Consider the following 13,098-nt stretch of genomic DNA (forward strand, 5'->3'; position numbering starts at 1 on the left):
GCGTGTACATATATTACAACCTTGTTGTGAACTGTGATGCTGAGAAGAGGTCGATAACGTTTTTTGGGCTGCAGAGGTTTACGAAAATCCTGTCTGTATCTTCAACCCCCTCAACGGTTTCCCGTTTGTTCCTCATCCTCATGACTGCCCCTCAGCCACAAGATTTAATTCAATGTTAGTACTGTACAAAGTAAGAAATGGTGGACTTAGATACTGTTTTTGTAATGAAAGTGAAAGGTGTAAAAAAAACCACAACTGTATATACTTTAAAACCTTAATATGAGCAGAGGAATTGTTTTCTGCTGCTTGTTTCCCCTCTTGTTTGATTGGATATTTGCTGTATCTGTTTAAAAAAGTACTCCTGAGCTACTGTACAGTATTGAGATTCTTTTCTAAAAGGTACAGTATGGGGTGTAGTAGGTCACAAGCACCAATGCGCCTTTTTCTGTGTATTTTTGACAAGGTTTTAGGGAGGGAGGGATTATCGCAACAAGTCACACCTGAACAATCTCAAAAGTTAGAACCTGCACGAAGTAGAGCCGAGACGGGGTTGATTAGAGGTGTGATCCGGAAGAGTTTAAATTTGGTCATTTAGCTTTTTATGGAGAGGACTGAAGACACAATATTCACATGCTCACTATTTTTCTCAAAAGGTTGGGCTTGCTGGGTATGGGGAGGGGACGCATCAGAACCAGGTGGCAATATATCTTGAGACTTATTTTATAAGAAAAAAAAACAAGGAAAAACTGTCTTTTATATATAGATATATTATTTAATTTTATTTTTTGGAAATAAAACTTGAAGCTACAGGAATTATTAGATAAAAACATGTTTTGTTTTGTATTAAAGATGTTATGGTGATGCAAAAAGACACTGCAGACAGTCATTCAGTTTGCTCTGGGGAGGCCGTGGAGTATATTATACCATCCTTTTTAAGAAATGTTTCATGTACATGAATATAGTTGTAAACATACTGAATCACTGTACAAACTGATGGCAACTGAACAAATAGTTTTGTTTTAATCATTTCTTCTCCTAAAAAGAGACTGGAAATAAGACTATTTAAATATTTGTTTAGTATTCAAATGGAATCTTTGACCACTTTTTCGTTCCTCTTGTTAACAATTTTGGTGCTTGCTGAGAGAAAGCAAAAATAACTTGCTCCATTTTCATTAGTTTCTTTTTTTTTTTTTTTTTTTTTTTTTTTTTAAGTTATTTTGGTGGTCTGATTGTTTTTTGCCAATAAATTAATTGTACAATAAAGTATGTTTGTACCATTGGAAAAATACTCAGCTGTTGCCTCTTTTGTCACATGAATACAAAATATTTCACACATATTTGAGCATCATTTGATGGAAATTCATAGTATTTGTAGATTCAGGAAAAGTCTCAAAATGTTAAACTTTCTAATGATGAAATCAATAAATTAGACCCAGCACAATAACTCTGCCAGGCTGATATATCAGCTGATAGTGGCTTGTTGCAGAGTTTTCAGTTGTCAGCCAACAAATACCGAAACTGCAGTACAGTCACGTGAAACTGAGGTCATTTACAAACTAGCGGAGTACATCACAACTTTTACCACAACAGGATATATTGGTTTCTTTGGACAACGATACAATGCCTGCTGATTTCACAAAGTGTGCCACGATACAAAATCAATTTGATTCAACTCAGGCCCGTGATCAATATGAGACTATATCAATAAATATCCCCATTGTCTGATTCTTGGCTGCTTAGCACTATCTGCCTGGCACTAGGGCGCTAACACAGTTGGAGCGTTTAGGGAGGAGGTGTGACGGAAATACTGAGAGATGTGTCATGGCGGTTTCAAAATAAAAAGGTGTATCTTTAACATGACTATATGTATCGATGTTTTCATGTTGCATCGGAAATATTGGATTTTTGATCGCTTAATTGATAAATTGATCTAGATGGATGTCAAGTCGCACCCTTATTAAAAAAATATTAGTGTCTCCCTTGTAGTTTGTCCACCAGAGAGCACTGACAAGTTTTCTCTAAACGTTCCACTCAGCATGTATAAAAAAGTATTACTATCAAAACTGTTTATCTGATTTTTAAGACACTATAATCAATATCAGTATAACCTTTAAGACCCAGTCTTGTTCAGGCTATCATTTAAAGGTCCAATGTGTAAGATACAGGGCACTTCACTGGCGTCTAGAGGTGAAGATTGCCGATTACACCCAGCTGAAACTTTTCCACTTCTCCAATTATCTGCAGAAGTCTCCTCTGCTACAGGACATCCGTTCCCTGTATGACCAAAGCTGCATCCACATACTCGGTGTAAAGTCAGACATGTTCGCGGTGGGTGTTGGCCTCCGCCAAGGTTGTCCCTTGTCACTGATCCTGTTTGTGATATTCATGGACAGGATCTCGAGGCGCAGCAGGGGGGGAGGAAGGGATAGGGTTTGGGGACTTCAGAATTGCATTTCTGCTTTTCGCAGATGATGTGGTTCTGTTGGCTTTGTCACACCGTGACCTCCAGCACTGGGGCGGTTTGCAGCCGAGTGTGAAGTGGTTGGGATGAGAGTCAGCACCTCCAAATCTGAGGCCATGGTTCTCCGCAGGAAAATGGTGGATTGCACTCTTCGGGTTGGGAAAGAGTTACTGCCTCAAGCGAAGGAGTTCAAGTATCTTGGGGTCTTGTTCACAGGTGAGGGTAGAGTGAAGCACAAGATGGATCTGCGGTTTGGTGCGGCTTCTGCAGTGATGCAGGTGCTGCGCCAGACTATTGTGGTGAAGAGGGAGCTGAGCGGCAGGCAAAGCTTTCAATTTACTGGTCCATCTACGTCCCAACCCTCATCTATGGTCATGAGCTCTGGGTAGTGACCGAAAGAATGGGATCGCATTTAAGTTTCCACCGTGGGGTTGCTGGGCTCAGCCTTAGAGATAGGATATGGAGCTTTGACATCCAGAGGGAGCTCGGAGTAGGGCCACTGCTACTTCAAGTTGAAAGGTGTCAGTTGAGGTGGTTCAGGCATCTGATCAGGATGCCTCCTGGACCTATATAGAGCCAGTGTTTGTTTTGTCTGTTCTGGGCTACTGTAGAAACATGTTGGACTCCATGGAGGATAGTCTCGCTCACCAGACCTTTCTCAAGAAAAGAAAGGTCTGGCTGGGCCGACTCTAACTTTAAGATTGGAGAAAAAAACGCCCCGGCTGCTTGTATTTCTTTCAACCAATCACAATCGTTCTGGGCGGTGCCACAGCAACGGTGCGCTTGCAAAAATATTGCCGGGGGGAAACAGGTTTTGGCGTAACACGCCCACAAAAATATCGCCTACAGGACTCGAACCATGGCAGAAAAATGGCTACATCCCCGCAAGATCAAACACCGCAAAAGTTAGTAAAGGACGTGTTGAAAACTGCAACCGGAGGTGGTAGGGCGGGACTTTCAGCGGGTGGCTCGTTCCGCCCAATGAGAGGCTGATCTATGCAGCGAATTTCCACCCACTCAGACTACATGGAGGAGGACCCGCTCTGTATTTGGACATAAATGGCTCATTCTAAGGTAACGAAAACACACACATGTATGAAAATTGTTAGGGTGAGGAGGGGTAAATCTTATAGATCTTCTCTGGCATCATCAATATTTTCTTTGGATCCCTTCTGCACTTCTGCCTCTTATCTTAAAATATAGTACAATACAAGATTTTAATGCATCCAACTGCATCCATTAGTAACTAGAGAAAAAGTATCTGGTGCATCAATAAGCAACCGAACAAAGTGATTAAAATGATATTAAACATGAGCAACATTTATTTTAGTATCACCATAGAAATATTCTATACACAATGACACTTGATAGACTGGAGCAGGTAATGTGCAGGTTTACATCACAATAAAGTGCAAGGTCCTTCGCTCGGTGGTGGACGGAAGCAGCACAAGCGACCACATTGGGCGACGTCAATTCCAAGTCCTTGTTTTGTCGCGTCAGTACTTTTAGATATGGCATCATCAGCTCAGTGGTTATCACAAACAGTATAAAAACTATTCTGTTCATTCGTCTGCACGACAAATACACAGGTGTCTCTAAAGAATAAATATACATTCAGGTCAATGTAGAAAAATAACGACTAAAAAATAAACGTTTCTCCCCTCCGTCTTCCTCTCCTCATGTTTCAAGTCTTAATAGCATCAGTGGAGGATCGTGCTGTCAGACATACACAAACCAAATAAGCTGGGACGGTAACAGTGTGTGTGTGTGTGTGTGTGTGTGTGTGTATGTCTGTGTGTGTATAGGATAGAGGGAGACATTAGCCCTAAAAGCTCCACAGACCAAACAAACAACAAAATTATGCAACATCAGGCACTTCCATTCCCTGCAGCTTCATTGTCACACAGGGACGGTTTTGAGATCACGAGACGCTGACCCATCATCCTCAGTGCAGGATAAACAACTTGCGGACGAATGGGACACCACTGTGGGAGATTCCACAGACATGACACATCACATCAGCTCCTGTGTCCACTGGGCAGGAAGCCAACTGGGTTAGACCGAATTTCAGAGTTCATCAATGGCTGCAGTTACATGAGATACGTCTGTGAAGCTATGGGGAAACTTTTCACTTTCAACTTATGTGTTCTTTCATAATTATTACAATTTTTTTAATGATTATTTGATTAATGGGGAGGGGGCGTTCTTCTTAAAAATACTGCAGGTTTTTACATTGATTTCCTTCCTTCCAGGCAGCAACAGCACTTTATTTTAGATGACGTTTTCTCAGTTGTCATGGAATTGTAGCTTTTGAAATTTCCTTTATATTCCATAAATAATAGACCTTGAGGTGCTATTATTTTGTTAACTGCTGTTTCCAAGGTCAATAATGAACTTTAAAACTACAAACCATAAAAAAAGTGGACATAGCCTCCAGGTCTGAAAAATAAAGCCAATGCAGGAATGCCTTCAACCTGCATGTTTCTAATGGCCACCAGAGGGCGACTCCACTGCTTTCAAAAGTCTGATTGTGTAGAAGTCTCTAAGAAAATGATCATACTTCTCACTTAATTTATTACATCAGTAAACATTTTCCTAACAAGCTTATGTTCTCAGTCACTAATTTCAAGTCTTTGTCAATACAGCATGATGTTCATTTTGTAAATTATGCATTAGGGCGTGACTACCTTGTGATGGACAAGTTGCTACAACGATGACCTGTCAATCAGGATAGAGGTGGAGCAATGCATATCAGATCCATCCTCTTGTCCAAACATGGTCACTTCTAGCTCCAAAAAAACAAGGTGGTGACAGCCAAAAAGCCAAACTCATAATGGTTGTCCACAAAGCAACGTCTGACGTCACTGTGGCTACGTCTATTATTTTACACAGTCTATGTTTAAAACCTAACTTCTAAGTCAACATCTAAAATTCCATGAGAGCTGAGCAAACTCAGATCATGTGGTATGATTGAGAGCTCTGGGTCAGCTACTAAATGGACCCTGAGTTGAGTTGAGTTGTTTAGTCAGCTGCTTTTTCCATGGTCAAAACTGAACCTCTGCTTATATTTGATTTTTATGCCACAATTACTTGATATACTTTAAGATGTGCAATCCATCCTAGCAAACAGTCACATCTCTTTTGTAACCTACCGCACGAATTTAAATGATCATTCAATGCCATTGTTGCTGCATTGAAGTGTCTTTGGGAATTTCATAGACTTAAAGCAGTGTTTCCTGACTGTCTTTGTTTGTTTCCTGTTACCGTATAGGTTCACATTGGACTCTTAATGGTCGTTATGAACAGGAAGAATGAACACAACAAAAATGTTTTCCATGGGCACATGACTTGTTTTAAGGCAGACTTAAAAAACTTGTGAACCTGTCCTTTAATATATGGAAAATCTCCTTGCAACCCCTTGTCATAGGTTGCATGTCTTTAAAGTTGTGAGTTAAAACCTTTTAAGGGCCTGAATGGCGAAAACTACCGTATTTCACACTGTAAAAGCAAATATTAGAGAAAAGTTTGAAAAACAGAATTTTGATTTTTCTTCCTTCCTGCCTGAACAATCATCCTGCCACACACTACTAAAACCTTGCGACTCCTTGTGGGATCTGACTTAAGAGTAAGACTCTCTTGCTAATGATGCAGCTGCATTATTACATTAGCGTAACACAGCTTAATAAATAAATTAACTAACTTAATTAAAGGGACAGTTTGGATTTTTTAAGTGGGGTGTTAAGAGGTACGAATCTATAGTCAGTGTGCTACCTACAGGAGATCAGGCTGCTCTCACAAACTGTTGATGTGTTTTCCTGTGAAAAGTATCATCCCAAATTCATATAAATCCCAGGCATTTTGAAAGCCTGCTACCACGTGACCAATGCTGACCGGAGTATACAAGGAAGCAGTCATGAGCTGTCTAGTAAGGAGGCAGGTTGGGGAGGTGGGTGAGTCACAAAAAACCTAGACTTTCCCATGGAGTTGTGTGTTTGGAACGGTATGAGCTTATGTTTCTTTCCCTACACCCAGCCTCTGTAACTTTACATTAATTATGTAGTTGTACATTAAGGATGTAACATCATTCGTGGGGCGCGAATTTGTACGATATCATACGAACTGATCTATGAGAATACGTTGAGGAGATGGCGGTTGGCATTACCAGTTCGGAAAAGCAATCTGGAGTACCGACATGGAAGCTAAGCAATGTACTGCTGTGGACGGGGGCGTCAGGAGAATGTATTTCAGCCACCTAAAAGAAATCAATATTAGTTTAAGTCTACACTGTGTTAATGTGTGACTTTGGTGTTTTAAAGGGTTAGTTTGGATTCACCAAAGTCACACAATGAAACAAACAAACCAATCGGTGGAGGAAGCTTTGGACCAGCAACTCCTGTGTTCTGCGAGGTACAATTACTGTTTCTGTTAATGGAGTCTGGCTTTGAAGAGAGCGTAACGAATTCAGTTCCCTGTTGGAAAGGGTTGTCTGACATCTTAGCCAAGAAGTTTAAATATTCTAAATATAGCGTACATTTCAACTAATACTTTTTTTAGGTGGCTAAAATATGTTTTGCTGCTGCCCCCATCCGCAGCAGTATATTGGTTACTGTCCTTTGCGATAGTCCTGCCTGCCTCTTCAAACTGGTGGCCTGCTGACCGCCATCGACTGTAGGAAACACACTGACTGTGGGTAAGTACCTCATACGACCTCACTTCAGTAAAGTCGAACAATCCCTTTAAGAATGCAAGATAACTGGAAGGTAGGGAATCAATGAAACCTCTTGGTATTTTTTTTACAGTCAGGTAAACTGTATGATTCACCCTGTCGGCTCCTGATGGACACACAAACCCTTATGATGTACAGTAAATACAGTGCAATTCCAAAGTACATTCTCTTAATCAAGTCTCATCTAGTTCCTTAATTTTGGTACAATACTCAGTCATCACTTGTACGTTGTGTTGTATGTTTCGAGATGAAGAGGCTAGGTATTAGGTAAACAGAGAAAACTACAGTCTGTCTTTGCATTGATATTATAACTGTACTGGAGGACGAAGGCATGCAGGCGGATCAAATCATCTCTCAGAGGATTCTGAAACGCATACAAGACTAAGCTGTGTGTTGTACAGTAGTAACAGTCTATGTGTTTACAGGATACAGCACTGCATGTTAGTATGGGACTGACAGCTATGCTCACCTCACTGTAGTAGAGTATGTACAATACGTATGATTCCAGTACTGAATGGTAAGTCTAGTGTGGAAGAGAGACAGAACCAGCGACCATGTTTACATGCACAGAGAACTCTTCTTCACAATTACTCAAGTTACTTGACCTGTATTTTTTATGTCTAATTTTGTGCTACTTTATACATACCACAACATTTATCTACTGACTGTCATTACTCTTTACTTTTTTGGTGAAATGTACAATTGCAAGCTCATCATGTTTGCTCAATTAGACTATCAAGCTCGTAAAAGCCCATCTCACAAAATAAAAGCATGAGAGGAGATAAGAACATGACCATTTTCATGCTTGCTTTAAAGGTACCCTGTAGAGTTTTTCACCACTAGTAGCACAATGGAGCGATGTTTTAATAATTGGGCCCCAGTTTCGTTAGTTCTTGCTCAGGATGCCGGCCCAAATCAGTTTACTGCACATCCAGACTGATTTTACTAAGTCTGGACAACAAAAAACACCCATGAGATTCGATTTTTGCGATGTGATTCCAGTTCAAAGATGTGTCTCAGTCTGGCTGCTTAAATTGGATTTCAAAGTGTCTTTTGTGTCACTCGCAATGCAACAAAAACAACAACAACAAATCCAGAGTGACGAAGAAGCTGAGCAGAATCCATGCTGCTACTAGCAGAGCACTCTGGAGGAGTCTTTGAACAGACGCCGAAATTAATTGTTTGGAGGGCTAAATGATGGACCTCAATTCATCATGCTTCCATTGTTGGAGAGCCATGTCACCAGCGTAGCTCTGTAGTTACTGATATCCAAGTCACAGCAACCCCCTCAAGGTAGGCTGGTGATGTCTGGACACAAATCTGTTCTTATTACTTGCAAGTAACAGTATGGACATGTCTGTTGGTTGGATTTGAGAAACAAATCAGATTTGCCTGCAGTCTAAACATAGCCTTAGTTATTAAGCTATGCTGATGCCGGTTTCATGCTATTCCACTGATCTACAGGAGGCAGGAAGGCACTGAAAAGTTCTTTAATCGGCTTTGTAGATGTTTTATGAGGAAGAAAATGCATTAGGCACATTTGTTGGAGCTCAAGGACACACACAGTGCTTCTGGTGAGTAACACTGAATGGAAGCATAACTGCTTTTGTTTAGAAGAAAACTCTACAGGGTACCTTTAAGGTGGAAGAGTTAAGACCCCTGACAGAAGATCATACACCTGTTATGGCACATTTTAACCAATACTAACGAGTCACTTTCCTCACCCACTTAGTCACATTTTCAACTGTTTGACAGTGGAAGATTCCAGAGGCCAATATTGGCCCTCAAATTTGCCCAAAACTGCTAACTAAAACTGATTCTCAGCCAAAGTGTACAACGTCCAAAATCTACCTTAAACCTGGCAATCATATATCAGCCACAGCACTTTTGGACTCAGAGGGAATTGGGGGGCATTAGTGCCTCCATTAAAAACCCCACATAGATTAAATGCCCTCTTGGATGGAGAAAACGTGACAACGTGCCATCTAGGGTGTCCTTCTAGTGGAGACAAAGCCACAAAGCACCCTCCTGGGGCTCCTTAAAATTCTTTGCATCTCAATCAGGCTGGCGGTTTGAGTCATACTTTCTGTTGTACAGCTGAAAAAAAAAGAAACATAATTATGCTAATATTTAATTAGATTATGCCATAGAAACAGATGGACAGTAGAACGGACATTCCCATTTGAATCAGTGTAGCAGGAAGGTCAGAGTGGTGGCCACTGCAACTGTTATCGCAGGCTAACTTCTGTATAAACTTCCATGTAAACAAACCAACATTATGTTTTTGAATAAGCAATCTTTTACTTTAAAAATATTATTGTAACTGCTGTTTCCTCATTTCTTTTATTGTCATTTATTGCACATTCAATGGAACATGATATGGGCCTACTCTAGCTGCCTCAGAAGAAGGAGTGAGAGCCGCTGCTCAGCGGACAGCTGAGAGGCATCAAGAGACCGCTGCGATAAACAGAGCGTGTAGATCCAACATATTTTCACATCTGATTCATTAAATTTAAGGATTTATTTAACCCGAAAGAGAGTAGGTGATGGCTGGAAAAGTGGACTAACTAGATGACTAATAAGACTTAGTAGGATGGTTTTGGTGAGTTTGTTTTTGTTCAAGTTTGAATCAAGTCTGTTTTAAGATGAGTCAACGAGGCATTTAAGCTAATGTTAGTGTTAGCTTTTCCTGCTTCTGCTTCCAGACCATGGCCAGGAGAGACTGTGTTGTCTCCTGGGCTGGAGTCGGTACTCACTCCGGACCAAACCCTTATTGCTCCACTCAGCAGTTGGTAAACAAGAGAAGGGAAACTTCTGCTGGGCTTGCAGCATTTATTATCGCACAAACTGTAAACTCTATTTTGCATTCACTCTTTATATCTTCACTGTTAAACTTTAACTCTGCTTCGCTTGGATCCTTCTCTCTCTTGCTTCTTCAACCACACACACCTCATTTGCACACACAAACACGTACTGGCTGCGCACTGAGCTATTCTCTAAATGAGTTATGCTACTCTTACAACATGTTGGGTGAAAGAGAGAAACTTGGATTGGTGGAAGGTTGTATTTTTCTGGGGTGGCATGGTGGTATGGTGGTTAGCACTGTCGCCTCAGCGTGGGGCTTCTCCGGGTACTCCAGCTTCCTCATCCATTCCATACATCCATTCCTGGATGGATGGATGTATTTTTTTGTTTAATAAGTAAAATCTGTGTTAGATTCCCTGTGATAGTCTGGCGACCTGTCCAGGGTGTACCCCCGCCATCCTAGAAAATGGATGGATGAATAAAAACTCCCCAGTGTCCCCTGCTATGATCTGGGATGCAGCTAAGGCCACTCTACGCGGGCACCTTATCTCCTACACTTCTCACCAAAAAAAAGTGTTAGAGGGCAACAGGAAAAATCTTGAAAAGGAAGTTAATAGGTTGGAACAAATACATAAACAATCACCTACGGCCATAAACTTAAAAGCATTAGTGTCTGCTAGGACTGCACTTAATATGGACCATACTCGCCACATTCAGAAATTACTACTTTTCACCAAGCAGAAGTGTTATGAAAATGGCAACAAATCTAGCCGCTTACTTGCTTATCAATTAAAAAATCAGAACAACGATCGCTCAATTAACACGATAAGAATGCCAAGTGGCCAAGTCTCATGTGACCCGCTGATCATTAATAACACATTCAGAGACTTCTACAAATCCCTCTACAGTTCAGAGAAATCTGAGACCGACATAGATTCTTATTTAAATAATTTATCTCTACCCATCATTGCGGAGGAGGATCGATCCAGATGCTACATTCACAACAGAGGAAGTCTGGGCCGCAATTCAATCCATGCCGAACGGGAAATGTCCGGGCCCAGACGGATTTCCATTAGAATTTTTTAAGAATTTTTGGCCAGAGATCAACCCAATATTCATGCCCGTTATTAATAATATTTTGAAAGGTGATACCCCTCCCTCTTGGAGATATGCCTCTATTAGTTTGCTCTTAAAAAAGGACAAAAACCCCTTGGACTGTTCATCGTACAGACCTATCAGCCTTCTCAATGTGGATTACAAAATAGTTGCAAAATTACTGGCCCGTAGACTTGAAAAAGTGCTTCCGAAAATCATAAACCTAGACCAGGCAGGATTTGTGAAATCGAGGTATGGTACAGATAATGTCCGTCGTGCACTTAATATTACTCACTATCTTAATACTCATAAAGACCCAGCAATGATAATCTCCCTCGATGCCGAAAAGGCCTTTGACCGAGTAGAATGGTCTTTTTTATTTCCTGTATTAGAAAAATTCGGTCTAGGCTCCAATTTTATTAATGCAATTAAAATTCTTTATTCTGACCCAATAGCCACTGTCAACACTAACAGCTTGCTGTCCGAGGGTTTCCCAGCGCAGAGGTTGTAGGCAGGGGTGCCCTCTGTCGCCTTTATTGTTTACGTTGTTCATCGAACCTTTGGCTGAGACTATCAGAACTCATCCCGATATAAACGGCATCACAGTGGGCGAAGGGAACCATGTCATTTCCCTATTTGCCGATGATGTTCTTTTGTACTTAAATTCTGATAAATCAATTCCAGCAGTCCTTGACTCTATAAATTCGTTTAGCATGTTATCAGGTTATGAAATTAATCTAGGGAAATCGGTCGCCACACCCTTTAACATCCCCCAGAATATGACCATACAATCATCTTTCCAGCTGTTGAAGAGGGGTTTCAGATATCTAGATGTTTTTATTACTCCTGATTTAAATAATTTATTTGAGACCAATTATTCCCCCTTAATTCAAAAAATTAAGGCAGATCTGAAAAAGTGGTCCTCTTTACCAACCTCTTTCCTTGGGAGAATCAACACTATAAAAATGAATATTCTTCCCCGCTTAAGCTATTTATTTCAAAATCTTCCATGCTATTTGACCCCAGTATTAAGTCACTCAACTCTTGCATTTCCCATTATATCTGGAATAATAAATATCAAAGAGTTAGATTTTCTAAACTCACTAAGCCAAAGGAACTGGGAGGCTTATCTTTGCCCAATCTACAATTCTACTATTGGTCAGCCCAACTTAAAATGATGACAAACTGGTTCATGAATAGGAAAGACTCTCTATGGATCGGTCTTGAGACCCTATCATGCCACCCTAGAAGACTAAATTCTCTCCCCTTCATCAACAATATAGATCAAATAAATTCCCTTAAAAATAATATGATCGTATACAATACGTTACTAGTCTGGAGGGATGTGAAGAAATACCTAAATATTCCACCTTTTATTTCAACTCGGTCCCCCTTGGCACTGAATCCTGACTTACCACTTTAGATAAGGAGCATCGACCTGATGGATTGGGTTGCTAAGGGCTTGCCAGATTTTGCAGCCCTGTTGATCTCTGATTCTTTGAAACCGTTTGAGCAAATCAGGGCTGAGTCTGACATTCCCCGCAAAGATCTTTTTAAGTACTTCCAAATTCGCCATTTTATACAGTCTTTATTAAAGAAAAACATGATCCGTATGGAATTGTCAGAACTGGAAAACACGGTGGTCTCAGCCAAATCACCCAAAGGACTGATCTCTGAAATTAATACTGTTTTGCAGTATTCTGACTCTTCAGCCTATGACCCCTTGAAGCCGTTGTGGGAGCGATCTGGAGGTGATATTTAGTCCCACAGACTGGACTAAGATCTGTAATGGGATTTTTCCAAAATGTACTTCAATCTCTATACATGAACAAAATTTCAAACTTTTTCACAGGATCTATTTTACACCTATTCGCCTCCAGAGAATGTTCCCGAACACTTCAAACCTGTGTTTTAAATGTAAAAAGCATAAAGGTACACTTATTCATTTATATTGGTCATGTGACCGCATCCAGCCATTCTGGAATGGGATCCATTCAGTGATTCAGGAGGT

This window comes from Epinephelus moara, chromosome 13 (assembly GCF_006386435.1).
Source record: "Epinephelus moara isolate mb chromosome 13, YSFRI_EMoa_1.0, whole genome shotgun sequence".
Lineage (NCBI taxonomy): Eukaryota > Metazoa > Chordata > Actinopteri > Perciformes > Serranidae > Epinephelus > Epinephelus moara.